Below are 18318 nucleotides of genomic sequence, written 5' to 3'. Positions count from 1 at the left end.
CCATTAGCCAAAGAAAGCAGTAAGGGAGAGAGAGAGAAAGGCACACTGGTGTTATTTTCAGATATGGAAGTCTTATCTGAACAGATTATATTTGCCCTTACCCTGGGAAAACTGTAATGTATAGAAAATCTACATATTTGTTGACTGACAGAAGAAGCAAGGAGAAATAGAAATCATACAGTTTGTAACATAGCACAGATATTTTACTATTTTATTCTACAACCTTTCTCTGTGGGAGATTGTTCCATACCAAAGCCAGTGACAAAAAGATCTGGATATTCTTAACTTGGAAAGCTGGCAAATTAATGAACAGCTGCTCAGAACAAACCTGGTTTAAAGATGAAGAACCATAATATAGAACGAGAGCAGGGAGCATGAATACATCCATCAAATATGACTGCCAAGACAGCAGACAGCCAGCACACAGGTCACCTAGTACCAATCCATCAGGTAAGAAGATCATATTTCTATTAAAATTATGTCATAAGTTTTAAATACCTATCTAATTCAGTTTAATTTAAACAAACCACAGAACTCAACTATCCATCTATCCATGCAAATGTCATGCAAATATGTGCTTTCTTTTGTTCTCCTTTCTAATGTTACATCCCCTCTGTTTTTGCTGATGTGCATGTGGCCTCAGAGAAGAGAAAGGACAAAGGATCTTCCCGATAAATAGCCCATGTTTCCAAGTACTCAAAAGGCCTGACAGAGTTTTAAAGATGGAACATGGGAGCAGCACAACTGTGCATGGATGGGACAGAGAAGTCATTTTTAAACCTATCAGACTCTGCCTTGTTTTAGGCCTTCTGAGGCAGGGATAAAATTATTTTATAATTTTCTTTTTAATGGTAACCAGAAGCAATCTTAGCAATTTTCTTCCCAGTGTGAGAAGGTCTTCCCAAGACTATTCACAGTTCAAGAGATTCTGCACAAAATGTGCACATGGGTTGTAAAGTCGAAGGCTTTCATGGCCTGCATCCATAGATTTTTGTGGGTTTTTCAGGCTATGTGGCCACGTTCTAGCAGAGTTTCTTGCTGACGTTTTGCCAGCATCTGTGGCTGGCATCTTCAGAGAATGCACATGGGATGTTTGCACAAAGAATGACATTTTCTGTACAGAAAACAGTATTTCTGCACAAAAATTGCTGTTTTCTGCGCAATACAACTGAGTGTGAATTTTGTGCAGAATAAGCCCCCAACAACAGCATTTTATGCAGAAAACAATCATGTGCAAGTTTGGCATAGAATAAGTACTGAATGGTGAAGATTCTCACTTGTCCAGGTTTCTTCTCATCAGGGTTTCTTGACACTTGTGAAAAACATTTTCAACCATTTAATAAATATTTTCTAATATTCTTCTCATTCCTACTCTGAGGACTAGAATGTGAGTATCACTTTCCAGTAGTTAGTGCCATGCTTCTTCAGTAATGCCTTCAAAAAAGGAATCACACAGGTCACCTAAACATCCTCATTGCTTCTCAAGTGAGCTCTAATAATCTCTATTCATTCTGCCACAGCATAGCAGTAATCATTATCTCACTGGACATAGAAAACTTTGCAGTTGTGTCAGTTTTATGAGTGGCTTAAACATATCACTACTTAATCAATTTAAAGGATGGGCATTCCCTTGTTCTTTTCTTTGTGAAGATCATGTGCTAGAGACCTACCCCAGATGACTCTGTCTCTAGGTCAGCAGGTGGCAATGGGACCCATAACATTTATCTAGTCTAGTGGTACCCTGTTTGTTGAATGTCATCCCATTTGGTGCCATCTGTCATCTTTTCAGCACCACCTTTACCATTTAATCCTCTTGTGCATTTTAAATTTGATTTCTGAAGGTGGTTTAGTACAGATATTTAAGCTTATTGCAATCTTTTTCTTAGGTGTCATGCACTCAGAAGGCCTCACTCATATACACACAGGCATACTTTTTCTATTATTTATGCTGAAATGGGTTGTTTTTCAGGCCTGAACTGCTGGAAGTGGTTTAACCTGGTTGATAGAACTACTCATGATAACATAGGCCAGGATTCACTTTATAAAAAATTTCCTAAACAGGAATGCTTGGTTCCTGGCATGATGACAACCTTTTGAGGGAATCTACCCACCTTTGGAACTGGGAACTGTTTAATTATGGCAGATTTTCAGTGTACATTTAGCCATCCCCTGTAATTCCAGCCTAAGAAAATATTCCAAAACATTTCTAAACATGAATGAGAAAACCCAATATTATTTCAAGGAGGTATTTTGCAGAAAACATTTGCCAAAATAAAATAAAAACAAACCCATCTCACCATCCTCTGCACTCCACAAAATTAAACTCATTTTACATGTGGAAAAATAAAGCAATCAGCTCTTATAAATTTTGTCTTGCTATTGACAATCTGTTCATGGAATCATAGACAAGTGGGACTTTTTCCCCCTCCAATTATATATATTATCCACATCAGTGACATCATCCAATAAACTTAATTGCCTTTCATTTGCCTTAATTATTGTGTGTTTTTGGGTTGTTGCACAGAATGAAAAGTGGAAATCGTTATAATCTTCACTTCACTATCTGTTAGCCAATCAACTATGTCTCCTCCAACTTCAGTAGAAATCCCATACAATCTACTAGTGCAATTTCTGGAAAAGTCATGAGATTCCTTGACATATTGCCTCCCTACTGCCAAAACCTGTATATATAAATTCTTCAACCATCTGAAGTGATGGCTGATGTGTTCCTTCTAATTCTGTCATTTTATTTGCAAAGAAACAAGTGACTCATTTATAATTTGTAAAAGCATGGAACAGGCAAGTAAGCTAGGCATGCAGAAAGGCCCCCTGACTATAATATAACTGCTTCAATTACCCCCCTCCTCATGAACGTAAATTTCCATGAGACTGCCTTTTCGGAGAACTAAGGAAGTAACTGCACATATCCCACAGACACCAACACATCACTCTAAACTGCATACCATAATGGAGACTCGCATTGTGGCTCAAACAAACAATAGAATGATGTGCCTTTCCCAAAAACCACTTGGAAGAACCATCAGTTCTTTGGATGCACTCAGGTTGCTCATGGAAAATACTGGTAAGCTAAAACACATTTTTTATTTTAACATTTTAGTCACTTGTTTTGATTTTTAACTCTGCTTCACTCACTATGCTTTTTCTACATACCAAACATGTTTATGTGGGAAGTAGGTACGAAACCTGTGCTGTAGACTATAGAATATGAGTTTGGTAATCATGTATTAATGTAATTGCTACAAAAGAAAGGAGCAAATTTTGGGTGATGCTCAGACATGAAAACCCATTGGGTGATCTTGGCCAAGTAACATTCTCTCAGCCTCAGAGGAAGGCAATGTCAAACCCCCTGTGAAAAAATCTTGCTAAGAAAACCCCATAAAGTTGCCATGAGTCAGAAATAACTTTTGCAATGGTTTGCATTGGGACCAGAGCGTGTGGGAAGGGAAATTAACTTTTTCATTTCCTATTCTAGTCATGATGAAAATCACACACACACACACACACACACACACACACACACACACACACACACTATGCCACATCACAGCCCCAGAGGATTACTCCCAGGGGTACCCATGGAAAGCTTCTGGGAATCTCATCAGAAAATGAATATGATTTCTGGTGAGCAAGAGAGTGAACCTGTGACTGTCTAACAATTTGGTTAAATAACTAGAAATGCCTAAACATATGTTAACAATCCAGGCAAAGGGGTACAATTTTGCACTGATATCTTCCTAATTCCTCTTACCCCAACACAGGAGCAGCTTAGATCCAGCAGCCATCCCACTGAAGGTATATCCTCCAACCATCCTGATCTGGCAGGTTCAGTTCCAGCTAATCCTCTCTCATCCCACCTTTTCAGTTATTTTTAAAATGGTCCAGTTTTGCTCTCTTCCTCCCAATTGCCCCCTTTGCCCTCATCTTACTGCAAGTACTGTACTGCAAACTGGGTTCAAAGTGCAAAACTAGTCTGCACTCAACCATGGAAGAGAGTTCCTGCATGGCAAGGGGTTGGACTGGATGGCCCTTGTGGTGTCTTCTAACTCTATGATTCTATGACAGGAAGGAGCAGAATCTTGCCTTTCCCAGTAGGTTTAGGCAAAAGCAAACTGCTGCAGCCTCTCTTAGCTTGTGTGTTCATCCTCATTAATCATTGTTCCATCAGGACCACACTCCAATGTTGCCTGGCCACATGTGTCCAGAATTTAATCTGTGAAAGGTTGGTGAGTATGCAACAGTCCTACATTAGGACTGCATCATTCCAAGGGATATTCTGAGGATAGAGAGTAATGGCCTCATGAAGATGATTTGGTACCATTTTAGGGACTTGTGGAGGAAACGTTGGCTACCAGGTGGCTACTTGCAAGTAGCTCTGCAGTTGGTTGGCCAGCAGCACATAAACATAGACACCCAAAAATAAAATAAAATAAAAAATAAATGTTCAGGCAACCGCAAGGGTAAATAAACTTTCATCATATCTAAAAATGATTATTGATTCCAGAAATGTTTTGCATCTCTCCAGAAAAATAATCTCACATATCTTTTCTTCCCGTCAATGGCTGTAGTGAATATGGGCCCAAATCTGGAGAACCTATAAGCTATTGATAGCAGTAGTGGGCAGAATTTGGTCATTTGTAAATTGCAGATACTCCATGATGCTCAATTACGGTTTTGTGAATTGTTGCACAGAAGCAGCCAGCAGTTCCTTCTGAAGACCTTCAGCATACCATGCTCCAGTGGGCACCATCACAACAATGTACTTTTAGCACCAAAATGAAAGTGTGCCTCCTGTGTACAGCACCAATATGGCTTTTGATCAGATAGGTTTAGTTTTATATACAAATTATTAAATCTACTACTGTAATAACTCATTTTTGCTTCTGTGGCTGTCATAGATTTGAAAACTCATGCATGTGCAGCATATTAGGGGAAAGTAGGGGTCAATGTATATGTTTTTTTTTAATTAAGCATAATTACAAACACATTTTCTTCAAACCTATCAGTGAACTTCTTTGCTGCATTAATATATTTTTTAAAGGGTTTTACTGAACTTTAACTAACAACAAGATTTCTTTTTGCACCGTTCATTTGGCACTCTTTTTGATAGAACTCCAAGCAAAATGTTACAAGAGAGGCTACGATTGACTTTGCTTTCAGCTTTGCCAGGAAATACGGGATATGACCAATTCCCACACACTTTTTAAAACATCATCAGTGTAGAATACTTGGACAGAAGAAATTTTGTCTGGTACCAAATCAGAATATAAATAACAAGACATGCCTCAGAGTTTGGATTTGATGTTATGAGATGTGTGAGCAGGAAAGAAAATTTGGCATGACAGTTATTTTCTGCATCCCTGCATGGCTTGGTTGAAAATGCATACATTATTTTAAATATATTCCCATGAAAAATATTGCCATATGGCACTTGTAAATGTTTTTTAAAGACATCCAGGTGTTAAAGGGACCCACAGAAACACTTTATAGTTGCCTTTATCTACACAGAGGCAAACAGAAGATTGGTTGTCCTCAATGTGACAAGCAAGTTATAACTAAACTAAGGGACTGTATAAACAGCCCGACACGGGTGGCTCCTGGAAGCGCTGAGTTGGGGACGTGGCAACTGAACGCCACGCCACCAACCTGGTGGAAAAAAGAGCCATGAAACGCAACTCCTATTTCCTCTGCTACAGGTGTGCCATAAGTGCCCCGGCATAGCGCTATGACACACCGTGAGCACAACGTCATTTGGATGCTGTGTCCAAGAAATGCCATCATGGCATGCCCCATGTGTATGGGCGTGTGCCAAGATGGTGCCTGGATGCCAGTAGAAGGGCTTTGAGCTCAGCCCTATTTGAACCCTAGTTTGGAATTCAAATGTAATTAAAAGATATCCTGCCTTCCTCTTATAATGTCACTTAAAGAAAGCCACCACAGTTTATCATAATCTTCCAATTTTCCTGCAAGAAATAGCTAATGAACTAAAGCAAGGATAGGGAAAATACTAAAAGTAATGCTGTATGTTATCATTCTTTCTTTTACCAAATTACACTGACAGAGTAGCAACATCACAAGCGACCTAGGCCCGAGGATTTTGGAATCAGAATCTAAATAATAATATTATTTATTTCATTTCAAAATCTAAGTCTTCAACATCCATCAGAGAAGCAGGTGGACTCAATATTCATGTTTCTTTATGTCAAAGTCACTTTTAAATAAAAGACTTCATGTACTCATCTTTTGAATCACAGACCTGGTCCTATCCTTGTTGTGAAAGAAAGGGTAGGGCCAGGTCTAATGATACAAAAAATGAGTACATTAATTTTTATTTTTTTATTTAAAACTGATATTCAAATAAATGGTCTAATGGTTTTAAATTACCACAGGATAGATTTTGATTGGACATTATAAGGAACCTCTTAACAGTAACAGCAGTTTGGCAATGAAACCAATTGTCTAGAGAGGTCGTGGGGGTCTCCTTCTCTAGACATCTTCACACACACACACACACACACACACACACACACACGGCTGGACAGCTACCTGCTGGGGATTATTTAGCTGGAGATCCCATACTGAGAAGGGAGTTGGACTCAAAGGCTCATGAGGTTCCTTTCAACTCTATGATTCTATGATCTTCTTACTTTTCCCAGTTCTTCTCAGCTTACTTCAACTGTTCCAAACAAAATCAGAAGTGCAAAGATAATGTACAATCCATTAACTCAGCATGGGGAAAAGCAGAAGAGAGCAGGATCTTACCCTTCCCAGTATGCCCACGCATACTGGAACCTCTCCAAGCTTGTGTGTTTTTCATTAATAACCTTTGCCATTTAAACCATACTCCAATGTTGCTTGGCCACATGTGTCTCAGTTTTCATGTATGAAATGTTGGAGGGTATGGGATATGCCATGGCATTACATGGTTCTGCCTGCCTGTCCCTTCTTTTTGCCATGGTTTTCTGTAAACATGACTTTACCGTTATATCCAAATCAAAGTCACTCATGATTGGTAATAACAATTAAGGCCTCCAATTATTACTTGAAGCAGATATGGATTGGGGCGATCTTGGTTAGCCCTTCAACAAGTCTGAATAAAATGACAAAGTATATAAAACATGTAATGATGGAGGAATCCATCTGGGAGAGTGAGAGTGTTAAAGGGAAGGGAAAGTGATCAAACCTGTAGCACATCTTTAAATCTGATGCTTAATCCAGGCCCCAGACTTTGTTGGAGAGTCCTTATTCTCCTCTTCATCAAACCCTTGACAATACATGAAGCTGAATCCTCAAGCAGTTCATGTCTAGTCTCTGAAATGAGGATATTTTCTTTCTCCCATTATACTGGCAAATCACTAAAATTATGAGTACTGTACAATACAAACAGTTGTTCTACATTAGTGAGCAACAAGCTAGTAGCCCCAACAAGAAATTGTGATCTTTGCAATATCAGTCAAGATCTTGATTACTAGGGGCTGCCCTTGACAGATATTTGAAGCTACAACTAGTGTAAATTTCAGTGGCCATATCATCAGTCCTAAACTAACTGCGCTGGCTTGCAATTTGTTCCCAAGTTCAGTTCACAATGGTAGTTTTGATATACCAACTCTTAAATGGTTTGGGTTCAGGATATCTGAAAGGCTGCCTCCTCCTTATATAAGCCTGTCTGGAATTTGAGATCTTCAATGGATCCTGTCAATAGAGGCCCTGCTGTGTGCCTCACTCTTAAGAGGTTAGGTTGCTGTCTACAAGACAAAGTTTTCTCTATAGCCTCTATTGTGAAACTCTTTCCCAAGAAAGTCAGTCAAGTTGACTCCTTCCTTATTGAGTTATTAGTAACATGATAAAGAGGTAATACTGCAGAAAGGGCAAATTCACCCCCCCCCCCAAAAAAAATCCCAGTGTATGATATAACAGAATTGCTCCGGTGGATCACAACTACTTCAATAAAAATAATAGTGCAGAAATGCAAATTACTCTGCACACTACAAAGTATGGATGAGCATTTGGAAGACCATGATACATATTTTGGTCCTGGAAGACCTCTTCAGTTGCTATGTCAGAGGCAAAGGGATAATATGGACAAAGTCATGGCTGCATATGCTACAGGCCAGTGTGAAGAATATCATGAGGCTCTTATATGGTATCAAAAAGCTGATTAGTTTTTGTCATGAAACATTACTTTAAAACATAATTAGTTGCCCCTAAGTAATTAGCAGCTCTTATGGTTGCCTTTAATGAAGTGACACGGTTAAGGTAAATTACATTTAACTTGCAGTCACAGGTTGGAGTATTCCTTATCCCGAATTCCCAAATGAGAAATACTCCAGAATCCGAAATTGGAGATTTGAGATAGTGATTCCTTTGCTTTCTGGTGGTTCAGTGTACAAACTTTGTTTCATGTACAAAATTATTAAAAACAGCATGTATAAAATTAGTTTTGGGCTATGCGTATAAAGTGTACATGATACATAAATGGGGCCTATCTCCAAGATATACCATCATGTAGATGGAGATATTCCAAAATCAGAAAAAATCTAAACTCCAAAACACTTCTGGTCCCAAATACTTTAGATAAGGGAGACTCCACCTGTATTCCAAACTGTGGTTTGGCTATTGTGTTCAACTATCCTAGCACTCCACATATATTTTCTGACCCATTTGTTTTTGTTGAAAATAAATTCACCTACAAAATTTCCTGCCCTGAGTTAAAGAGAATTAATTACACCATGCACAAAATAAATACCTTTGATTAAAAATAAACAAATAAATCTTCTTTGCTCCTGTCGGAGTTATAATCCCCTGATTCCCTCAGTGCTTAACTTTCAGTCATTAAGAAACCAGATGGTTAGACAATCAGATAAAGCCTCCTGCATTGATTACTTCGACTCGTCCAAAAGGACTGAACAATACATCTCACAACTTTTGTTTGGTAGGGAATGTGATGGCAATTTCCCAAGCTAGACTCAACAGCAGGAGTCCTATTTCCTGGGTCCACAGAAGATAGAAAATATCACATTTCTACTTTATTCGACCCTTTCAATATCCTCGTCATGCTTCATTACTTTTACAAGTCACCATTCCATTCTTGCAACAAAGATTACAGGGAATCTAACAGGTAAAGGCCTCAAGCGAACATAAAAATGGAGTAGGGCCCCAACAGTCGGCACGGGGACTTCATGTCTTATCTACTTCATATCTTGGCATTTCTAACCACAAGGCCTACCTTAGTGACAGGCCTGCCATCCTGAGGCAATGAATCTGTAATAAGATATACAACAAATAATAGGCTCCCCCTCACCCTTCTTGCTGAAAAAATATATACTGAGGTAATTAAATTGTTAACATGATGGATGGTCTTATTTTATATTTGAATTCAAAGTGACTTTCTAGATCATAACAACACTGGAATGACTTCATAATGAAAATGCAATGTCATACTTCAGAATAAAACAGGAAAAGGAGCCTGCAGACAGTATGCTTGAAAATCAAGCAATTAAACAAAAAGTATAACAAGAACATGATCACCATTATATCAGATATTTATTTTCTTCATATAAGTATTACATAATATGGGAATCTGCATCATCCCTCATTATTGTTGCTAATGGGAAATGGTTATCAACAATGGTTCAAGCCAGGAAGATGTTTGAACGGAGTAGATCTATTTTGAAAAGTAGTAAATTAGTTTGATGGAGAGAGTCTGACCGTTGCAGCATGGGATTCTGCAAGTGGATGTCAATTTTGACAACATTTTGTGTTGAAAGAAACAGAAACAATGTCTTCTGGTTGTACCTCTTAAAGAAGTGGCATTGTATCTGGAGAGATCTTGTTTCTTCCAATTCTTAATTTTTAAACTATAAAGCCATTCAAACAGTGGGCATCTTCAGAGAATTTTTCTCTACAAAACAGAACAAATGGCAACCCAGATGTTCAGGAAGAGACTGTAAGAGCAGAAGCAAGATAGGGAAGATATAAATTGGAAAATTTAGCATGCATTTCCATGCATACAGTTGTGTAATAAAACTAGACCTTAAGATTGTTGGTCTTTGAGTTCCTTCACAATTTATTCATCTTTTCCACAAATGGTTTGGTTTTACTTTCACTGAAAGTGGCACCAACATGTTTTGATTGATCAAAACACAGATACATTCACTCTTTTCTGCAAAATCTGAGACCAAAAGAGAGCCTCTTACTTAAGACAATGCTTGTAAACTATTGAACAAATCAATTAAGATAGGAATTTACAAGCACAGCTTCAGAAACTAAAATCTGCTCTTTTGTAGGTAAAGATGGCAAGATGCTGCATCTTAATGTCTTTCTGTTAAGATACATTTAGGAGTATTATCTGAAGGATGGCAAGCCAATTACTAGCCATTTTCTAATTGACCCATTTAGAAGCCTATCAGGCAACACAATGAGTGGCATACTTCATCCTTAAAGAAGACTATGCATGGAGTTGCCAAACAGAACTGCTGGAAATCGTCAGAATATCGTATAGATGGTGAAGACAGATTGATCAGGTCAAAAATAGACAGTCCAGGTGTTTGTCACAGAAAAACAAAACATATCAGAAACAAATCAGCAATAGATTTTTGAGGCTGAAAACCTCAAGGTTACAAAGATGTCAAAACTGTAAACCTTTTTCATTCTCAAGCCATCCGAAACTCTGGGGGACTATTGCTTGTCTGTCTGTTTTGTTTTTCTTTTTTCATACTTCCTATAAGAAGAGATGAACAAGGTACCTTTCTACCATTCTAATATAACACCAAAGAGAAATATATCATCTGGAAACTTGCTTGCAGTGAATGATTTGCATCCACTGGGAAGTTATCCTAACTGGTGCAAGAAATATGCCAGAGTACAACAAATACTCACGTGATGCGAATTTTAGTCATGGACTGAATATTGCATTTCTTTTCATTTCTACTGCTGAAACCAAGAAAGCCAATGGCCAGTGTCTAGTTAATTTAAGAGATATTTTGTTTGCCAGTATATTTCTGCTTAATTAATTAAATATTATTTTGAACATATCCAGAGGCCTACATGGTGCAAGCAAGTTTATGACACTGAAAGAGTTAAATAAATCATTCATACATTCTGACAATACATTATTTTTTTAAAAAAGAAAGGAAAAAAACATCATCAACAACCAAAAGTCTGTGGGCATTAAAATTATTGTTAACATCTGTTCCTTATTTCCCTGCATTGCAATGCATTAGATAAATGCTCTTATTCATAACTACATAGTTGTGGGTCATTACATCAGCCCATGATGTTAAATAGGGAACCCCTAGGATTAGTCTGTGTGTATGACATTGCCATGGTTAGGTTTCCATAATGCAAGATGATCATGAGGCAGAAATGGCAATAACCTTGCCTTATTTTTCCTGGAGATTTTTGTTAAATAAATAATGATGTACACCTACTAACAAGCCCTAGAAATTAACAAAATATCATAATAGATCCAGTTAGCAAACCTATAATTAGACTGTCAGTGACATTAACTTCATTTCCCACTAATAGGGCACCTTCTAGTTAAAGCAGCCAATGCTGTTAAGTGGGTTATTTATTTTATGTCCTAATTAATCAGTACTGACACTGAGCCACATCCTTCTTCCTTCCTCATTATTTAAATTACCTATTTATATGGATGAAACTCTTTGTGTTATGCATTTCATTACCACATTAAGAGTCTCTGAACAAGAAACACCACTAGGGCTTCAACATGTGCTTCTGACAAACGATACACAACCCAGGCTGTGCCCTTGCTACTAAAATGTGATACATTGACCTTTAGAATGAGAGACCATCCAAAAGGATCAAATTCAACAAAGCAATCACTTGGGACATCAGCAAAGTCACTGGGGAAAGCTGGGTGGCTTTACAAAATGAAGACAACCATTGGATGTCTCTACTGAAAAGAACAGGTGAAATACCTGGATACAATGGCAGAGGACAAATGAAAAGTCTCCACCTGGGAAAAAACCTGCAAAGCATAGACAAATAGCACCACATATCTTGCAGCTTGTCATAAAAGCTAATCACCTCCCCCCACCCCCCAATGGTTCAGGAACATCTAATGCTGTAGGAAAATCTGATATTGTTGATTCATACCAGATGTGTGCATCTGATCAATACCTAGTCACGTCAGCTTCAGAGAAGAACAGTATATACTGATTACTAAGTCACATAAGTTCCGAAGCACAGTATATACTTTATTCAGAGAAGATCAAAATAAAACTATAACAAATAAATTAAAACATATTATTCCATAAACAAGGGCAGACGTCTAATTTTGACATGTAGGAAATTCATTTCAAGAACCCATGCGTAATTATGAATTGGAAATGATTCACACTCATGTAAGTTCATAGTTATCTAATTAGGTTTATTTCTACTTTCAGATTCTTTAATAGAAATATTACTAAGAAAATGTCTTCAAAATTGACCTACAAAAGATAATGTTATTAAGAAGCTATCAGGCACTATCACACAAGTATACCTAGTATACAGTACAAGTACTTACTAAAAATACAGAGCCCTAGAGCTAAGCAGGTCCTCCTGGATGTAACAATGAATACTCATGTAACAGATTTTATTTATTCGTTTTCATGTTTGTTTTATTTATATGCTGCCTTTCTCCTGGCAGCTACCCAAGGTAGACTACAAAAGCTAAAAACAAGATTAAGGCGAAAATCTGATAATAAAAAATGTCAAAAGCTGGAATGTGTCCAGAGAAAGTTGATCAAAATGACCAAATTTTTTGAAACCAAGCATTATGAGGAACAATTGAGAGGGGGAGGTATGTTTAGTTGAAGAAGAGAAGACTGAGAAATAATCTGATAGTTATATTTAAATATCTGAAGGGATGTAATGTAAAAGATGGTCGGTTCAAATTAAAAGAAAAGAGATTCCACCTAAACATGAGAAAGATTTTTTTTTTTACTGCAAGAGGTGTTCAACAGTGGAACAGATTGTCTTAAAAGCTGCTACCTTTGGAGGTTTTTAAACAGAGGTTGGATGAGCAACTTTTGGGAGTGCTTTAGTTGTATATTCCTGCATGATGAAGGTTGCGCCAGATGATGATAATGGACAAAGAGAAACTCCTAAAACTCTTGCAGGTTCAAATAGGAAGATGTAATCTTTCAGTTAGTCTGGAAAGCCTACATAGAATAAAGTATTATTTTAAAAACTGCTTAGATATTTTAGGAAGTCATAATGTTTATTTTAATCTTTTACATTTTTTAGTTTTAAATAGTCTGTTTTTATAACTATGTGGAGATCGCTTGGAATAAAATTTGGACTTTTCATGCACCTATATTATAATACAAAGAAATGAACTGAATATCACCATGTGAGAAAGAAGGTACATACATACTTCAGAAATTAATTGTACTTTGGTGTCTAGATCCTCTTGGAAAGCCCCAAAGTACCGGTTCATCTGTTTTTTTTTTTCAATGATGGTTATAAAAATTTGAAAATAATTTTAGTTTTCTTTTTTTTAATCAAGACATTCCTTCTTTCATTTTTCCCCCCAACACCTAAATTACATGTATACTTCAGTCCTGTTTGGCTATATGCCTCCATTTTATTCCTCTGTTTCTGTCCAATATATGTTCAATTTTAGACCATGAACTCCTTGAGAAAGGATCTGTCTTCTTTGATGCATGAAGTGATACACATTGACATAACTAAATAATTAACCAATGCCAATACTAATTTGGAATGAACTGAATATGGTGTTGGCTCAGAGTGAAGCTTCCCAACTATTCATGTTTACCTGGGTTTCTGTTATTCCAGACTTTCTCAAATTGCGCAGGGATTGGTGGGAATTGTAGTCCATGACACAGTGAAGGGACTAAGGCTGCATCCACAATACAGAAATAACGCAGTTTGACACCACTTCAACTGCCATGGCTCAATGCTATGGAAATCTGGGAATCGTAGTTTGTTGTGGCACCAGAACTCACTGACAGAGAAGGCTAAATATCTCACAAAACTACATTTTCAGCAATTCCATAGCACTGAGCCATGGCAGTGAAAGTGGTGTCAAACCAAATTATTTCTGCAGTGCAGATGCAGACCTAGTTGAAGAAGGCTGCCCTATAGCCTCTAACTGCCCCCCCCCCTCTCCCCCTTCCTCCCTTTCTACTTTCCTTCCTGGTTTGACTGAAGAGCTTAAGACAACAAATTAGCCTATTTTTCATGCTGAAGGTGACTTTTGGGGTGGGACACAATTTGAGCAGTTCAGATAATATGAATGCATTAATTTTCTGTTAATTGAAATATTAATTGTTTACAAAGGACTTACAGCTTCTGACTAATTGTTTTTTAGGTTTTAACATGTAAAATCTGAATCTGTTTTTATATCTGTAAAATAGGAGAGCCCTAACAGTTAGAAAGTAAAACACTGATGCTCACTTACGAGACCTTCCCAGAGTCAGATCGATCAAATTCAGTTGTAAATATTTGTCACTGTGCTCTACGATTAATAAGTATGAAAATATCCAATGAAATGTACATTAATTATCATTATTGGTCTGTTACTGAGTAACAGACTATAATCCTCGACTTCATCTGTTTGGGGCATTAGTTCTTCCCATGTGATCTAAATGCTGATACTGCAAATGTAAAGGAACACAGAACAGTAGTAATTTATCCTGCAAAATACCTGATGCTTTATTTCCCCCATTCTATCAATCATTAAACAAGTAATGTCATTTCTGTTATTGCTTTGACATTCATTAACACTCGTGTCATAGGAAATCTTTGCAATTAAAAGCCTTATTGACTATATACTGCAGTTTCTCATTGGTGTGTAACAACCAGATAATAAATAAAACAAAGGAAAGAGTAGCATTAAGAAAAATAATAAGGTTTTCGTCATGACAGAATCCACTGAGAGCCTCTCCTGAATAACTTCCAGTGAAACCTTTTTGTCCCAGTTCCCCTTTCATTTCAATGGGATACATGCATGCAACAATCCTGTAGACTGTTTTCTTTGGCTCCCTACGTAGTGTACTGTGGCAATTGGTTTGTACTCAAGTATTTAATCAAATGAAGTAATAAAATTCTAGTTATGTCAGCCCTGAATAACTAGATGCAAATTTGATACCAGCTCTTAAAAAATCACCTAAGCTGAAAGTCTAAATGTTTGAAAGCGCATTTAAGATAGGCTAGTAGGGTTACTTAGTTCATGGTGTGTATCATGCAGTACTGTAGATCATATCTACCATAAAGAACAATCTGGTAGGAACATGAATGAGCAATGGAATGGGTTTTGTCAAAAGGTTTTCTAACCTGTTACATCTTTCTATTTCTGTGGATTCCATAGACTGGAGCCTCTCTTATGTTTATGGTTCCAAGTCTCCTTCTGTGTGTTTCAGTTGTATTGCTTCCCTCAAATATATCATGCTTCATTGCCATTAAGCACTTCATTCTGTGTTATTCAACAAATAGCAAAAACTTGGAATTTAGTTTCAGTTTGTTGTTGATCTCAATTCATGGCCAAGAGAACATTATTTTGTTGTTGTTGTTGTTGAGTGCCTTTGTTTCTGACTTATGGAGACCCTAAGACGACCCTATCATGGGGCTTTCTTCACAATTTTTTTTTCAAAGGAGGTTTGCCATTACCTTCCTCTGAAGCTGAGAGACTTGTCCAAGGTCAACCTGTATGTTATATATTCAAGCAGGGAATCACACCTTGGTCTCCAGGGTCTTAGGAGAAGTATAATCCAATGGCTTCAACATTATTGCATGATAGACTACCACACGCAATTTCGGGCAATGGCAGGCTATTTTCAGGCAATGGAAAGTCAGTTCGAGCGCAATTAGAATTCACATAAATTCACTGAACAAGCGAATTCATGTGAATGCGTTCTGGCCCCACTTTACATTTTTACTTTTTAAAATCCACTTTACATGGATTTGTAATTGGTTGACTGACCGAACGCAAATGGTGCTCAACAATGGCTCCTTTTCATCCCGGAGAGAAGTGACCAGTGGGGTCCCACAGGGTTCTGTCCTGGGCCCAGTGCTATTCAACATCTTTATCAACGACTTGGATGACAGAATTGGAAGCATTCTTATCAAATTTGCAGATGACACCAAATTGGGGGGGGGGGGGTAGCTAATACCCCAGAGGACAGGATCAACATTCAAGATGACCTGAATAAACTAGAAAGTTGGGCCACAGCTAACAAAATGAACTTCAACAGGGAGAAATGTAAGGTACTGCACTTAGGGCGGAAAAATAAAATGCACAGATATAGGATGGGAGACACATGGCTGAATGAGACAACGTGTGAAAGGGATCTGGGAGTCCAAGTAGACCACAAGCTGAACATGAGTGAACAGTGTGATGCGGCAGATAAAAAGGCCAATGCAATTTTAGGCTGCATTAGTAAGAGTATCATATCTAGATCAAGGGAAGTAATAGTGCCACTCTATTCTGCTTTGGTCAGGCCCCACCTGGAATATTGTGTCCAGTTCTGGGCACCACAATTCAAAAAGGATGTTGAAAAACTGGAACGTGTCCAAAGGAGGGCAAGTAAAATGGTGAAAGGTCTAGAAACCATGTCCTACGAGGAACGACTCAAGGAGCTGGGGATGTTTAGCCTGGAGAAGAGAAGGTTAAGAGGTGATATGATAGCCCTGTTTAAATACTTGAAGGGATGCCATACTGAGGAGGGAGCTGACTTGTTTTTACTTGCTCCAGAGACTAGGACCTGTAACAATGGATGCAAGCTACAAGAAAAGAGATTCCACCTCAACATTAGGAAGAACTTCCTGACAGTAAGGGCTGTCCGACAGTGGAACAAACTCCCTCGGAGTGTAGTGGAGTCTCCTTCCTTGGAGGTCTTTAAACAGAGGCTAGATGGCCATCTGTCGAAGATGATTTGATTTGGATTCCTGCATGGCAGGGGCTTGGACTGGATGGCCCTTGTAGTCTCTTCCAACTCTATTATTCTATGATTCTATTATTTCTTTTCATTTGAAATTAAGAGAAATTCCTCCCGTGTGATAAACTCTTTAGTCAAACATTCATACCACTATGCCACACTGGCTCTCAGCACACTATATTATCTGTATATAATGACTATGGGGACACTTTGCTATAAGAAGTTGAAAGAATACGGTTCTAGTTTTTGACACCTATTTATTTAAAAAATATTTTAGGAAGAAATATGTAATGAAGCACTGACAAGGAAGGTTGTGTGTAATTGCATGCATGCATCATTATATTATGAAGTGGTAGGACACTCCTGCAAAGAAAAGGAGTGTGTAGTACTACGAAGATGACCAGAAGTATGCAGGAATTGTGCCATCTTCTAAAGAAAAAAAAATTGAGCACAAAATGGTGAGGACAATGACAAGGACTTGAATCACTTGTTATGCATGAGATTAAGCTATTGCTTCTGTCAGTGGGTGCACATCCTAGTAGGAAAATGTGATAATCCTGCAATTTCCTATGGAATGAAACAGAGCGAGGACAACATCAGTTTCATGGATTCCTTTATCTTCTAAGTACCGTGCACTAGAAGCCATCTCAACAGATCACAGTAGAAAGGGAAAATAAAGCTGGGCCATGATCACCTCCTGAAAAGCCCCTTTCATCAGGCTTCTCCTACTTCAAACTGGGACTTGGCAAAATCCCTTCCAGCAAGTTGCAGAAAATGAAATGACGGTGAACATCCACTGTGTTGAGAAGCCACCTTTATCAGGCTCTTTCTTCTCCCAACCACCACCTGACAGCAGCCATTACATTACTCTTGGTTGGCTACAGAGGGAATATAGTAGTAGGATAGAAAGTGTGTTTGTTTGTGTGTGTGTGTGTGTATACACACACACACACACACACACACACACACACACACACACTTATTTTGCAATCTCCAATAGCATTACTATGCCCTGTTTTAGGCAAATTGTGAAGACTTAATTCCATAGAAAGGGCATGCTAAATGAACAAGGCCTTTGTGATGTGCTGCTTACACATCAGTGCTTTTGATAGTAAGGAAAAAAGGTAATTTTATCATAGAATCATGGAGTTGGAAGAGACCACAATGGCCATCCAGACCAACCCCCTGGCATGCAGGAAATCTCAATCAAAGCATCCCCGACAGATGGCCATCAAGCCTCTGTTTAAAGACCTCCAAATCTGGAAAAGTTCCTTTTAATCAAAGATTGATTAGTGGAGTGATATTATCTCCCAAACCAAGAAAGATATGCATTCAGCATTCTAGCAGAGATTGCACATCAGCAAACAAATATTCTATACTGAGAGAACATATACAG

This window comes from Sceloporus occidentalis, unplaced genomic scaffold (assembly GCF_023333645.1).
Source record: "Sceloporus occidentalis isolate IW3139 unplaced genomic scaffold, rSceOcc1.0.p SCAF_2, whole genome shotgun sequence".
NCBI classification, from domain to species: domain Eukaryota; kingdom Metazoa; phylum Chordata; class Lepidosauria; order Squamata; family Phrynosomatidae; genus Sceloporus; species Sceloporus occidentalis.
Note: the sequence above shows the minus strand (reverse complement) of the source record.